Source organism: Thalassophryne amazonica, chromosome 3, assembly GCF_902500255.1.
Source record: "Thalassophryne amazonica chromosome 3, fThaAma1.1, whole genome shotgun sequence".
Taxonomy (NCBI): domain Eukaryota; kingdom Metazoa; phylum Chordata; class Actinopteri; order Batrachoidiformes; family Batrachoididae; genus Thalassophryne; species Thalassophryne amazonica.
This window is the reverse complement of record NC_047105.1, coordinates 70,604,266-70,620,378: the sequence shown is the minus strand read 5'-3', so window position 1 is coordinate 70,620,378 and position 16,113 is coordinate 70,604,266. Positions and strand designations below refer to the sequence as shown.

Genomic DNA, 16,113 nt, shown 5'->3' with positions numbered 1-16,113 from the left:
AAAAAAACAAACAAACTATAAATGCAGACTTTAATATTTGGAAGACAGTTTTGTTGGAGGACCATAGTGTGGGAAAGTCAGGTTGTACCTAACATACAATATGGCTTTTAATATCCTGAGTAATAAAATAAAGACACACATCCAAACAAGGCTTTGTTGTACTGTCAATAACTCAAACTGAAAAGTTGTGATACCCCAAATGTTTTCATTCCATCCATTAATTTCTGGATTAGCCACCTACCTTAATGATTAGATGTTGAGTCCTCAGGGAATCAGTCTGACCAAGATGGCCTCTGAATGTAAGACACTTGTTTTTCCTCTTTATCCCCAAAAAACATGCATGGCAGTCTTCTTTTTGTTGTGCCTCCAATGAGAAGCTCTTCCTTTACATACCACATCTTACTGCCCTCCCCTCCGGCTCATGTCTTTCAGCATTCCCTTTTTTTTTTTGGAGTTGGCCTCATTGCTCCACAGGAAGATCAGGGCTTGAATATTGATTCCCACAGAGAAAGTCCATGCGCTCTCAAGCCGTTTCATTTGTTTGCTGTTATCCTTTCACTACCTCCCTCTCTGTCCTCTGCTTCACTGAGAATGCTTTGATTTTGACCCAATTACGTTTTTCACTGGATGCAAACTCGTCTTTTACAACCAAGAATTGAAAGCAAAGCAGGAGCTATCCAAAGTGGACTCATCACGAGATGGCATAAAATACTGTGCAAACAATAGTAATCCCATATTGGAGGTGTTGCTTTTTTTTTTTTACTACTTTCCTTACTTTTTTTTAGATAGATACGGTAGGTAGGTAGATAGATAGATTTTATTATCATTGTCATTACAACAACAAGATTTCCGCACTCACATTCCACATACAAACAGCAATGGCACACATCAGAATTAGGACAACACATATACATTTGACATTGTTTATGTGCACTAAACTTGAAACAGTCCGTTTTCCAAATTGAGGTGATGTGAGTGTGTTGGTAGCCGCTGCAACTGAAGTTGCGTCGCCTGCCAGCTTGGGAAGAACGGGGGCCTGCCGCGGGGGGGGGGGCAGGAAGAGGGGTAAAAGGAGAAACTGGAGCATGCTTCAGTCCATGTGTAAGTCAGTGATTGCCTTTGTGGGTTGAGATAAGAATGGAGCCGAATAATCTCACCAAGGCCTGAATAAATTCCTCTGGAGGTAAACAGTGGGCAATTGACCTTGGGGCTAGATAGCCTGGAGTGTTGCAGCTGAGCAGTGAAAAACACTTTTTAACAGTTCCACTTGAACAACCAAATCCCAATTATGAATTAAGAATATTCCCAATTATGAATTAAGAATATTCACCGGCCTCCGAAACCTTCAGCTTCAACTGCAAGGCATGCATCAGCTCCAAGGTGTCATCCAATTTGCATCTGAGTTCAAGAGTCAATGCATTCTGAGAATGCACTGCCTTGCCAACCTCGTTAATCATGACAGACAAGCGAGGGGCTGTGGTTCTTGATGCCGCCATCTTGCCAATTTTCCGGTAGATCAGGGCAGCACATAAGCCAAAAAGTACCAGCCCTGCTGCCATGAGACCAAAAATGAATAAATCCTCGACATCCTCAACGGAGAAAGGTGCCAAGCATGCCACACGCCAAGACCCCCAGGAGTCGAGGACATAGCCCGCAAGATACGTTCCATCAGGTAGGATCCCCGGTCCTGACCTTCGTGTAGAAAAATGGTGTCAATAGCGTTCAGAGACCAGCTGATCAATTCCATGGTTAATCCAATAGTAGTCCAATAGATCCAGAATCCAATATAGTTTTGAGGAATTCACAGTCTGGTGAAGTAGGGACTTGAAGGTTAAAGGCAGAGAGATAAGGGAGAGTGGAGGAGATGCGACCGCCCTCGTCAGAGTCCCACACTGTTTTTAACTACTCTTGAACTTAATTTTAGGAAACACTCCTGATACCCTGTGAGGCATGATTTAATCACACCTAGTAGAAGTCACAAACACTCATAAGAGTGTTAAGGATGTGCACCACACTTTGCTGTGCTGCACACCACTTTTTTTTTTTTTTTGCCCAAACCGTATGACTTTTTGGTTCTGCTCCGGGTTTTAGATTGTGGTTGCACAATCCACATACTGAGCTGGCTAATTCATTGAAAACTGGTCAGACTACTTTAATAGCACAAGGTGGTGCTGGTCGGCTAGGAAGAATTTGTCAGCCTCCTCTGCCAGCGCACGGCAGTCCATGATCGTAGTGTTGGACAGTGCTCCGCGCACCTGGGGAGGGAGTTGGTGAAAGAAAGGTGGGTGAACAAAAAGTATGGCCGGTGTCCTCCCAGGAGCTGCAGCATTCTGTCCATGAACTCGGTGGGTTTGCTGTCCCCCAGCTCGTGCAAAGAGAAAAGCCTGCTGGCCCTTTCAGCATTGGACGGTTCAAGTGTTTTGAGGAGGTGATCCTTGAGGGCTGCTATTTGTTCCCAGTGGGGGTGCTTTGCAGGAGCGTGACCAGCCTCACTGCCATGGAGCTGATGAGGGCCGAGACAAAGTAATAACATTGTGTGTCGTCCGCAGTCATCTCCCTAAGCGTGCTCATTCGTACTAAGTGTGAAAGGGCCAGCAGGAATCACCGGACATAAGGTCTTATTTTTAGTGTCAAATTATTTGCAAAATGCAAGTTTCTATGGGCTTTAATGAATACTGTCAGAAATACAATTATTGCCATCGTAAAACCTACAAAATTTATCGACGACTCAAATCACAATAACTACTGAGGCTACAGAGAGCACATATTTGGTTAAAATTAAATTTTCTATATGATCCAATGTAACTGTTTTTCTTAAAATTTAAATAAAACTCATTTGACCCTTGACCATAATAAGAACACTCCTTGCTGTAACTGAGTCATTCTTTCAAACTACGGTGCATCTGGAAAGTATTCACAGCACTTCACTTTCCGCATTTTGTTATGTTACAGCCTTATTCCAAAATAGGGTAAATTCATTTTTTCCCGTCAAAATTCTACTCACAACACCCCATAATGACAACATAGTTTTTTTTTATTTTTTGCAAATTAAAAAAAAAAAAAAAATCACATGTACAACCCTAGTTCCAGTAAAGTTCGGATGTTGTGTGAAATGTAAATAAAAACAATACAATGATTTGCAAATCCTCTCCAACCTATATTCAATTGAATACACCACAAAGACAAGATATTTAATGTTCAAACTGAAAACATTGTTTTTGTGCGCATATTTGTTCATTTTGAAATGGATGCCTGCAACACATTTCAAAAAAGCTGGGACAGTATGTTTACCACTGTGTTACATCACCTTTCCTTCTAAAAACACTCAATAAGCATTTGGGAACTGAGGACACTAATTGTTGAAGCTTTGTAGGTGGAATTCTTCATATTCTCGCTTGATGTACGACTTCATTTGTTCAATAGCCCGGGGTCTCCATTGTTGTATTTTGCACTTCATAATGCGCCACCCATTTTCAGTGGGTGACAGGTCTGGACTGCAGGCAGGCCAGTCTAGTATCCCTACTCTTTCACTACGAAGCCATGTTGTTGTAACACGTGCAGAATGTGACTTGGCATTGTCTTGCTGAAATAAGCAGGGACGTCCCTGAAAAAGACGTTGCTTGGATGGCAGCATGTGTTGCTTCAAAACCTGGATGTACCTTTCAGCATTGATGGTACCGTCACAGATGTGTAAGTTGTCCATGCCATTGGCACTAACACACCCCCATACCATCACAAATGCTGGCTTTTGAACTTTGTGCTGGTAACAATCTCGATGGTGTTTTTCCTCTTTTGTCCGGAGGACACAACGTCCATGATTTCCAAAAACAATTTGAAACGTGGACTCGTCAGACCACAGCACTTTTCCACTTTGCGTCTGTCCATTTCAAATGAGCTCGGGCCCAGATAAGGCAGCGGCGTTTCTGCATGTTGTTGATGTTTGGCTTTCGCTTTGTATGGTAGAGTTTTAACTTGCACTTGTAGATGTAGCAATGAACAGTGTTAACTGACACTGGTGTTCTGAAGTGTTCCAGAGCCCACGCTGTAAGATCCTTTACATAATGTCAGTTTTTAATGCAGTGCCGCCTGAGGGATCGAAGGTCACGGGCATTCAGTGTTGGTTTTCGGCCTTGCCGCTTACGTGTAGAAAGTTCTCCAGATTCTCTGAATCTTCTGATTATATTATGGACTGTAGATGATGGAATCCCTAAATTCCTTGCAATTGAACATTGAGAAACATTGTTCTTAAACTGTTGGATTATTTTTTCACGCAGTTGTTCACAAAGTGGTGATCCTCACCCCATCTTTGCTTGTGAATGGCTGAGCCTTTTGGGGATGCTCCTTTTATACCCAATCATGACACTCACCTGTTTCCAGTTAACCTGTTCACCCGTGGAATGTTCTAAACAGGTGTTCTTTGAACATTCATCAACTTTCCCAGTTTTTTGTTGCCCCGTCCCAGCTTTTTTGAAATGTGTTGCCGGCATCCATTTCAAAATGAGCAAATATTTGCACAAAAACAATAAAGTTTATCAGTTTGAACATTAAATATCTTGTCTTTGTGGTGTATTCAATTGAATATAGGTTGGAGAGGATTTGCAAATCATTGTATTCTGTTTTTATTTACATTGCACACAACATCCCAACTTCATTGGAATTGGGGTTGTATTTAAGTATTCACACCCGAGTTTGGTCAGTACCTTGTTGATGCACCTTTGGCAGCAATTACAGCCTCAAATCTTCTTCAGTATGATGCTGCAAGCTTGGTGCACCTATTACTATCTTGGGACATGTTGCCCATTCCTCTTTGTAGCACCTCTCAAGCTCCATCAAGTTGGATGGGGAGCATGTGTGTACAGCCATTTTCAGATCTCTCCAGAGATGTTAGAATAGAGTAGAAATAGAATAGAATAGAAAAAAAACTTTATTGTCCCCAAAGAGAAATTTGTGCTGGCACAGTGCTACATGTTGCTTAAAAACAGTACAGAAAACAATAAAACAAATACAAACAACAAACATTCAGCCACAGAGTTGGTAAAGTGCAGATTAAGTGCTGTGCAGAGAATCTGCTGAACGTGAAGATCTAGAGTTGAGCAGTTTAATAGAAGACGGGACAAAGGACAACTTGAATCTGTTAGTCCTACACTGTGGCACCCTCAGTCTCCATCCTGAAGGCAGCAGGACATACAGTAGTGTTCAGAATAATAGTAGTCCAGGTTTTGAGTATATTTCTTATTGTTATGAAGCAGCAGGACCTTCGTGGCCGGGACGACGGTGGGGGATCGAACCCACGCGGCTCGCACAAAAAGACTGTTCCTCTATCAGGTCAGCCAAAGGGGAACTCCCCGTTAGCCAAGCTAGCGGGAACGTCTTTTCAATTGGGACCCGGGACTTTCATCCAGCTACAGTTACATGGGAAACAAGGTACCAGTAGATTCAGTAGATTCTCACAAATCCAACAAGCATTCATGATATGTGCACTCTTAAGGCTATGAAATTGGGCTATTAGTTAAAAAAAAAAAAGTAGAAAAGGGGGTGTTCACAATAATAGTAGTGTGGCATTCAGTCAGTGAGTTTGTCAATTTTGTAGAACAAACAGGTGTGAATCAGGTGTCCCCTATTTAAGGATGAAGCCAGCACCTGTTGAACATGCTTTTCTCTTTGAAAGCCTCAGGAAAATGGGACGTTCAAGATACTGTTCAGAAGAACAGCGTAGTTTGATTAAAAAGTTGATTGGAGAGGGGAAAACTTAGGCTTTTCATCTACAATGATCTCCAATGCTTTAAAATGGACCAAAAAAAAAAAAAAAGGGGGGCCACAGAGTTTGTGAGACGACCCCCAAACTCTGAATTCAAGCCACAGTTCACAGTGAAGACAGTGAAGCATGGTGGTGCAAGCATCATGATATGGGCATGTTTCTCCTACTATGGTGTTGGGCCTATATATCGCATACCAGGTATCATGGATCAGTTTGGATATGTCAAAATACTTGAAGAGGTCATGTTGCCTTATGCTGAAGAGGACATGCCCTTGAAATGGGTGTTTCAACAAGACAATGACCCCAAGCACACTAGTAAATTAGCAAAATCTTGGTTCCAAACCAAGATAATTAATGTTTTGGAGTGGCCTGCCCAATCCCTGGACCTAAATCCAATTGAGAACTTGTGAGGTGACATCAAAAAATCTTTTTCTGAAGCAAAACCAAGTAATGTGAATGAATTGTGGAATGTTGTTAAAGAATCTTGGAGTGGAATAACAGATGAAAGGTGCCACAAGTTGGTTGACTCCATGCCTAGCAGATGTGAAGAAATCATGAAAAACTGTGGTTATACACAGTGGCGCCCCCATGTGGTGGCTGGGGGTGGCTACAGCCACCACCAGATTACTCTGAGCCACCCCTCAGCCACCACATGAGGGCGCATTGGATTTGTGTGGATTTAGGGAATATATTTTAAATCACAACAGTTAATGTGAAAACGGTGTTAAAACAAGAGCAACAGCAACATCATCATCAACATTAATAATAATATATAATATAATAACAGTAACAGAAACAATAACAGTACAGTCTTGTCAAATTTGCCTAGCCCCCACTAGTCACCCTTAGAATTTTTTTTTTTGCTGGCGCCACTGGTTATACAACTAAATGCTAGTTTAGTGGTTCACAGGATTGCTAAAAAAGCAGTTTGAACATAATAGTTTTGAGTTTGTAGCATCAACAGCAGATGCTACTATTATTGTGAACACCTCCTTTTCTACTTTTTTTTTTTTTTTTTTACTAATAGCCCAATTTCATAGCCTTAAGAGTGTGCATATCATGAATGCTTGGTCTTGTTGGATTTGTGAGAATCTACTGGTATGTTGTTTCCCATGTAACATTAAGAAATATACTCAAAACCTGGATTAATCTTTTTAGTCACATAGCACTACTATTATTCTGAACACTACTGTACTCACTGTGAAGGGGATGCTCTGGGTCCTTTGAAATAATTTTCCCTCTTCCTACCACTGCCTCTTCATATAAGGCTTGAATAGGCAGGTAATCTTTTAGCCCTACAACTTTCATGGCTGTTTTATGCATGTATTATTGTGTTGTGTGTGTGTGTGGGTGTGTGTCATCACGTGTGTGTGTGTGTGTGTGTGTTGCTATGCCACTGTGATGAGTCTCTGGTAATTTCATTGTATTACTTGTACAATGACAATAAAGCCTATTACTGTTACTATTACTATGTGAGCAAGCTTGTTTTTCAGCTGGACAGACAGGACATCAAACCACGCTGTGATCCCATAACAGATGAGGCTCTCAATTGTTGCTCTGTAAAAAACAAGGAGGATGTTAATTCCCACTCCATACAGCCTCTGCTGCAGCCGTGAGCAGAGACAGTCAATGTGAGCCTTCCAAGAGAGAGCACTGTCCATGTGGACACCAAGATATTTGTCAGAGTCCACTTTCTGGATGATCACATTGTCTATGTGGACAGGTTCATGCTCACATATGACGAGGATCAAAAACAATTTCTTGTGTTTTTCTTGGATTAATCACAAGAAAGTTCCCTTCACACCATTTTGTGAAGCTGTCAATTTCATTGCAACATAAGGATGTCTCCGTATCCTTAGATAAAAGACTCACAATAGCAGTGTCATCTGCATATTTCAAAATGCTATTACTTTGATGTGTGCTTTTATAATCATTTGCGTAGATGGTGAAAAGCACGGGCGGTGACACACTGCCTTGTGGAACCCCGGTCTTGCTGTGTCTGACGTCTGATAGTATCCCATTAACCTTGAAGCGTTGAGGTCTGTTTAAAAAAAAAGCATAAAACCATTTTATTAAAAAAGCACTGACTCCCATTGCAGACAGTTTCGCTAAAAGCAAATGTATTTGTACTGCATTAAAAGCAGAACTAAAATCAACAAATAGAACGCGTGCACAGGCCTTGGTATCTTCCAGATGTTGAGACACAAGATGGACAGTGCTTAGTAAACCCTGACTAGTCTCTCAGTTCCTGCCACTGAAAAACATCCTCACAGCATGGTCCTGCCACAACCTTGCTTCACTGTCGGGATGGTGCCTGGTTTCTTCTAAACACACCTGGCATTCACACCAGAGTTCAATCTTTGTCTCATCAGACCAGTGAATTTTGTTTCTCATGGTCTATGAGTCCTTCAGGTGCCTTTTGGCAAACTCCAGGGGGGCTACTATGTGCTTTTTACGAAGGAGTGGCTTCCGTCCGGTCACTGCTGGATTGCTGCAAAGATGGTTGTCCTTCTAGAAGGTCCTCCTCTGTCCACAGAGGAATGCCGGAGTTCTGACAGAGTGACCATGGGGTTCTTGGTCACCTGCCTAAGGCCCTTCTCTCCCGATCGGTCACATTAGATGGGTGGCCAGCTCTAGGAAGAGTCCTGGTGGATCTGAACTTCTTTCATTTACGGATAATGGAGGTCATTGTGCTCATTGGAACCTTCAACGAAGCAGAAATGTTTCTGTACCCTTCCTCAGATTTGTGCCTTGAGACAATCTGGTCTCAGAGGTCTACAGACAATTCCTTTGACTTCATGCTTGGTTTGTGCTCTGACATGCACTGTCAACTGTGGGACCTCATATGTCAAAGATTCAAAGAAATTTTATTGTCATATGCACAATATAGAACATGAACATGTTCCCTGCACAATGAAATGTGTCTACTGCATTTAACCCAATCCTAATTGCCAGTAGGAGCAGAAGTCGCCATTAGGCGCCCGGGGACCAGCTCCAGATGTACATCCCTGCCTTGGTCAACAGCAGGGCTGAGCAAACCAACACCGACCCATAACAAACAACACACAACACATAGGCCGGCCTGGTACATAAAACATATATATGAAAGCAAAACACAAGGGAAAAGGAGGAAAAAAAAAAAAAAAAAACCCTCATAGCTGCTGCATTACACAGCAGCAATGAAGAAAAAAAATCCCCATCAGCACAGAAAAACAATAATCACAGAGACAAAAACAAGGACACAGGACGACAACCGAGATTTGAAAGGACCAGTTTATCAGAACACTCCGGAGGCAGCCTGTTTGGCCTTGTCCGACAGTCCTGGAGGGGGAGGGAGCAGCCCTGCGCAGTCTGAGCAGTCCGAGCAGTCCTGAACAGTTCTAACAGAGCTGGAGAAGCTGAGGGGAGGGGGGAAGACCAGGGAGCGAGGCTTAAGTGTTGATCTTCTGAGGAGGTTTTATCACAGCGACCTTGAAGTGCAGCTGTATTTGGGGAAGCCAAATGAATAGCCAGATTAGCAGACGCCTGAAAGATTCCACAGTTCTGAGAACAGAGTGGCTCTCAATGCATCTGAATGTAGAATGTGGTCTTCACAGACGGTCATAGCGGGTTTCCAGGGCCGCAATCCTGCTCGAGATGTTTTCCAACACGCGGTTAACCCCCGCCGACTGCGCAGCCACTGCCTTCCCAATCGAATCAATCATGTAGGGCAGCCTGGAAGGACCAATCAAAGCTGCTTCCACTTTCTTGATTTTCCGGTAAACCAGCAAAGTGCCCGCTCCACACATCAGAAAGCCGGTCACCACCAAGCCGAATATGTACACATCTTCGACGTCCTCCACAGAAAGCATGTAAAGGCACATGACCTGCCATCTCCTCCACGAGTCCATCACGTAACCCATCACATGCGTCCCGGCAGGACAGGTCGGGTCCTCCGCCCCGAATGTCTTGTAGAAAAAATAGTGTCAATTGCGTTCAGAGACCACTTTAACAGATCCATTTTTGTCGTTTTCCAGAAGAGCAAAACTGCAGCCTCACAGACAACAGGCCACAGAAGCAGGAGAGATAAGGAGGGAGGGAGAAGAGAAAAGTGCGTCCGTCTCGGTCGAGTGCAAGCTGTCGACAGGTGTGTGCCTTTCCAAATCATACAATCAACTGAATTTACCCCAGATGTACTCCAATTAAGCTGTAGAAACAACTCAAGGATGATCAGTGGAAACAGGATACACCTGAGCTCAGTCTGGAGCTTCATGGCGAATGTTATGAATGCTTACATATGTGAATTCGTAATTTTTTTTATTATTTTTAATCAATTTGCAAAAGTCTACAAAACTTTTTTTCACATAGTCATTATGAGGAATTGTGTGTAGAATTTAGAGGAACAAAATGAATTTCATCCATTTTGGAATAAGACTGCAACGTAAAATGTGGAAAAAGTGAAGTGCTGTGAATACTTTCCAGATGTGCTGTACATAACAATAATAGTAATAAAGGATTTTTAGTATGGAAACTGTAAAGTATATACTTTCCAGCCCTGACCAATACTTAGTCAGGGCTCCTTTTGCATGAATTACTGCATCAATGCAGCATGGCATAGGCTATCAGCCTGAGGTACTGCTGCTGGTGGTGGTGGTGATGATGTTCTGGAATAGTGCAGTAGGTAAGAGAATACTTGCAGAGGAATCTTGCAAATGGTGATACAAGCATCAAATTCGGTACAAATCCTCAGACATTCTTCTTTCGGAAAAACCAATTGGCCAGCTGAATTTTCATTCGGCAGTTAGGTGGGGTCATTTGAAGAATTACACAGGGGTCAAAATTAAAAGATGCTCCAATCATATTGAAACCTGTAACATTATTTGCCTGATCATGAAGGTTCCATAAAGGTATAGTTTGGACTATCTGTGACTGAATGTTATGGAGTTATGGGACAAAAACAGCAAGAATGGTGACAAAAGGTCAGTTTGTTAGTACAACCCCTGGCAATAATTATGGAATCACCGGCCTCAGAGGATGTTATTTCAGTTGTTTAATTTTGTAGAAAAAAAGCAGATCACAGACATGACACAAAACTAAAGTCATTTCAAATGGCAACTTTCTGGCTTTAAGAAACACTAAGAAATCAGGAAAAATAATTGTGGCAGTCAGTAACGGTTACTTTTTAGACCAAGCAGAGGGAAAAAAAATATGGACTCACTCAATTCTGAGGAATAAATTATGGAATCACCCTGTAAATTTTCATCCCCAAAACTAACACCTGCATCAAATCAGATCTGCTCGTTAGTCTGCATCTAAAAAGGAGTGATCACACCTTGGAGAGCTGTTGCACCAAGTGGACTGACATGAATCATGGCTCCAACACGAGAGATGTCAATTGAAACAAAGGAGAGGATTATCAAACTCTTAAAAGAGGGTAAATCATCACGCAATGTTGCAAAAGATGTTGTTCACAGTCGGCTGTGTCTAAACTCTGGACCAAATACAAACAACATGGGAAGGTTGTTAAAGGCAAACATACTGGTAGAACAAGGAAGACATCAAAGCATCAAGACAGAAAACTTAAAGCAATATGTCTCAAAAATCGAAAATGCACAACAAAACAAATGAGGAACGAATGGGAGGAAACTGGAGTCAACGTCTGTGACCGAACTGTAAGAAACCGCCTAAAGGAAATGGGATTTACATACAGAAAAGCTAAACGAAAGCCATCATTAACACCTAAACAGAAAAAAACAAGGTTACAATGGGCTAAGGAAAAGCAATCGTGGACTGTGGATGAAAGTCATATTCAGTGATGAATCTCGAATCTGCATTGGCAAGGTGATGATGCTGGAACTTTTGTTTGGTGCCGTTCCAATTAGATTTATAAAGATGACTGCCTGAAGAGAACATGTAAATTTCCAGTCATTGATGATATGGAGCTGCATGTCAGGTAAAGGCACTGGGGAGATGGATGTCATTACATCATCAATAAATGCACAAGTTTACGTTGATATTTTGGACACTTTTCTTATCCCATCAATTGAAAGGATGTTTGGGGATGATGAAATCATTTTTCAAGATGATAATGCATCTTGCCATAGAGCAAAAACTGTGAAAACATTCCTTGCAAAAAAGTCAAAGTCAAAGTGTCTTTATTTGTCTCCCTAAGGAGAAATTTGCCTTGGACAGAGTCTGCTACACAACAACACATCCAGTACATAGCACCCATACATTAAAAACAACACCACAGTAAGTCAAAGGATAAAATATAAATACACAACATTATTAACATCTTTGTGCAAATTCCGCAATACATACCCTTAAGCTATCTGCTGATTTGTGAGCTTCACTGATAATGGAATAAATTAATATTTATATCGATTATATTTACAAAGAGGAACCCTGTACCTCCTTCCTGAGTTAAGTAATGTATATTCAGAGTGCAGAACATGAGACTCATCTGTTAAAATATTGTCAGCACATCTGAGAACTGCCTGTTTAAACAACTCTTGGGGAGTTACAGGTACCACCATACCCCACCATACCATACCACCAAAAAGACACATAGGGTCAATGTCATGGCCTGCAAATAGTCCGGATCTTAATCTAATTGATAATCTTTGGTGGAAGTTGAAGAAAATGGTCCATGACAAGGCTCCAACCTGCAAAGCTGATCTGGCAACAGCAATCAGAGAAAGTTGGAGCCAGATTGATGAAGAGTACTGTTTGTCACTCATTAAGTCCATGCCTCAGAGACTGCAAGCTGTTATAAAAGCCAGAAGTGGTGCAACAAAATACTAGTGATGTGTTGGAGCGTTCTTTTGCTTTTCATGATTACATAATTTTTTTCCCCTCATAATTGAGTGATTCCATGTTTTTTCCCTCTGCTTGGTCTAAAAAGTAACCGTTACTGACTGCCACAATTTTTTTTCCGTATTTCTTATAGTGTTTCTTAAAGCCGAAAGTTGCCATTTGAAATGACTTTAGTTTTGTGTCATGTCTATGATCTTTTTTTCTACAAAATTAACTGAATGAACATCCTCCGAGGCCGGTGATTCCATAATTTTTGCCAGGGGTTGTATAAGAATCAAAAGTTAAAGTTGCTCCAATTTTGCTAAAAAATGATGCAAATTATTTAACAGGGTTTTAAAAAGTAATAGTTTGCACCATGTGCCATGCATAGTTATGTTACAGGGTAACATGTCACATCATAGAATCCAATGAATGTTGACCTTGTTTGACCTTTACTTTGAAGACTAAGTGTTCAACACTGTCAAAACTATTCCATTTATTAATTCTATTAGCTCAACCAATAATTTTCAATTTCAGTTTATTTCCTTTATATAGCGCCAAATCACAAGAGTTGCCTCAAGGCGCTTCACACTTTTTTTTAAATATATATATAACCAAAATTGAAGCAACTTTTAGCTTTTGACTCCTGTACAAACTGAACCCGATCTTTGTCACCATTCTTGCACTTTTTACCCCTTAACTTCATAACATTCAGTCACAGATAGCCCAAACTATACCTCTTTGGAATCTTTATGATCAGACAAGTAATGTGGTGTAGTTTTCAATTTGAATGGAGCATTTTAAAATTTTGACTCCTGTGTAATTTTTCAATTGACCCCTACCTGGCTGCCATTTGAAAATTTAAGTGGCCAGTCGGGTTTTTCAAAAGAGTTAATGTCTAAAGAGAATTTGTGCCAAATTTGGTGCTTGTATCACCATTTGAAGGATTGTTTCAGTTAGCTGCTGTACTAGAAGCTCAAGTTCCTTTGATAGCAGCCTTCAGCTCATCTGCATTGTTGGGTCTGGTGTCTCATGTTTCTCTTGACAGCACCCTATAGATTCTATATGGGGTTTAGGTCAGACAAGTTTGGTGGCCAATCAAGCACAGCAATGCCATGGTCATTAAACCAGGTACTGGTACTTTTGGCAGTGTGGGCAGGTGTCAGGTCCTGCTGGAAAGTCAAATCAGCATCTCAATAAAACTTGTCAGCAGAAGGAAACATGAAGTGCTCTAAAACCTCCTGGTAGACAGCTGTGCTGACTTTGGACCTGATAAAACACAGTGGACCAACACCACCAGATGACATGGAGCCCAAATCATCACTGACTGTGGCAACTTAACACTGGACTTCAAGCAGCTAGGATTCTGTCTTTCCACTCTTCCTCCAGACTCTGGGACCTTGATTTAAAAATTAAATGCAAAATTTACTTTCATCTGAAAGGAGGACTTTGAACCACTAAGCAACAGTCCAGTCCTTTTTCTCCTTAATCCAGGTTAGATGCTTCTGATGCCCTCTGGTTCAGGAGGGGCTTGTTTCTACTGGCATCAGTCAGTTTATGTATTGCTGTATTAAACATGCAAAAATCTACTGTCACTGAAAAAATTTGATATTCTGACCAAGTCAGGGAACGTGCTGGTTCCGCACTGTGCCACATGCACAACAACATGGAACTGCCACGGTCCTGGATGGTAACCACTCAGGCAGACAACCAGTCCAACCCCACATCTGTCAACCAACCATCTATCTGGCAGACCCAGGTGAAGCATGGGTGTCCCCTTGGTCTTCTCCAGCCACTCTAGCACCTGTGTGATGGATCATGCACAGAGAAACGTGCCACATGGCTAAAATGTCGAAGCTGATGTTCGCTCACAATAAAAGCAGAGAACCCAGAGACATGAATGTCACAGTTGAGATAAATCAGTCTCTACAAGTTCAACACTTTCACCACATACAGATACACTTATGATGAGAGTCCAGGAGGTCAAACTCAAGACACACTGATTCCTCACTCACCTTCTCACCTGCTACAATTAGGGTATCAGGTGATTCCGCAAAGCATTGTTTAGGAAGTCAAGGTCAATAAACCGTTCTTCGCAAACAAACGCATGTAAGCTCCTGGTTTCCACAATATCCAACACCCAGTCCATTGAATAGTGGGGCAGCCAGAACACATCCCTGAGGAACACCAGTTTTCCCTGGGAAAAACTCAAACCTCTGTCTCCACTCTGTACAGCAGTCGCACTGTGTATAGGCTGGCTATGGCGTGTTGCAACTTCTTGTGGATCCTATAAATCCTAATGATGTCCCAGAGAGCAGACCAATCAAATGCTTTGCAAAAAAAACCAAAACAAACAAACCTCTACATAAGCTGTAAAGAAGCGGTATCAACACAGAATGCAACCATAAAGTGGGAAGAATAATTACAATATACATTTATTTATACAGATTAAAACCTTTCACTGAAAATGAATTGGAACATTTACAAGTGCTAATAAATACATACACATTCTAAGAGCATTATCAATGTCAAAGTGAAAAATGTATTTCAAATATAAATACAGGAATGTTCATTGTTCCCTTTGATAAAGTCAGATTGGGGGGGATTGCCATGTGCTGAGTGTCTTAAAAAATAATAATGATCAGAAAAACACCTTACCAGTAAAGTGTTTAAGTTTTGAGCATCTCATGTCAATGATTTGCATTAGTAGTAGAGAGAGAGAGCAAGATTTTGAGATCAACATACATATAGAAGCACACCAGTGATGCAAATATTCAAAATGTAAAGATTAGTTAACAGAAAGCCAGCATAAAAACATGTTGATTTGGTTTAAATTGCTCATTTGTACTTGAAATTTAGGGGGGGACTGAACATGCTGTGTTCATGCAGACACAATCTGATTGTAATAACTTGCAAAAGGCATTTTAATAGGCATTTGTTGCCACTTTAAATATTAAAAAATTAAAAAGCTAAAACTAACAAATTACTGAATATTTCCCCCCTTTATATAAAATTAACACCCTTATGGGCACAGCTCATGAACAATGATCCTAAAGCCATTTGCAGCTGTTCTGTATTTGGTAAATACATGTATGTTTGATTATGTAGAAAAAAAAAAACAATAAAAGTTACATGACTTACTGACACTGAGGAGTAGCAACATGGTGACATACGTGGCTTGCGGTCTGCACTGTTTATTGTTTTTTCCTGATTCTGCTACTTGTACAGCACGTGTCACCTGGTATATGATCACTAGACTCTGGGTTCTATTCTTGGCCCTATTCTATTTTCATTTTACATGTTACCGCCTGGGTCAATTCTAGCCAAGCATAACCTGTCCTTTCATTGCTATGCAGATGATCTGCAAATCTGCCTATGAGGACTAGTGGAAGCAATGCTTTGTCATCACTGTTTGATTGTATTCATGATGTAAACCAGTAGCTGTCCCAAAATGTCCTTTACTTAAACGATGGTAAAACGGAGACCATTGTGTTTGGACATTCTGATATGCCAAATGCTACAACCCCTGGCAATAATTATGGAATCACCGGCCTCGGAGGATGTTCATTCAGTTGTTTAAT

General features: G+C 41.2%; 1 protein-coding gene and 1 long non-coding RNA gene across 2 annotated transcripts in view; one reads left to right on the top strand and one right to left on the bottom strand.

The window, feature by feature from the left end:
* The window catches only part of apof (apolipoprotein F), a 14,303-nt gene extending 13,737 nt beyond the window's left edge, over positions 1-566 (bottom strand). Inside the window, 1 exon segment of the mRNA XM_034166687.1 lies at positions 242-566. The gene's annotated coding sequence lies outside the window, so the exon portion shown is untranslated.
* The window catches only part of LOC117507005, a 21,983-nt gene extending 5,870 nt beyond the window's left edge, over positions 1-16,113 (top strand). Inside the window, exons 2-3 of the long non-coding RNA XR_004559599.1 lie at positions 12,258-12,263; positions 13,749-16,113. This is a non-coding gene — a long non-coding RNA (uncharacterized LOC117507005). The remainder of the gene's footprint in view (positions 1-12,257; positions 12,264-13,748) is intronic.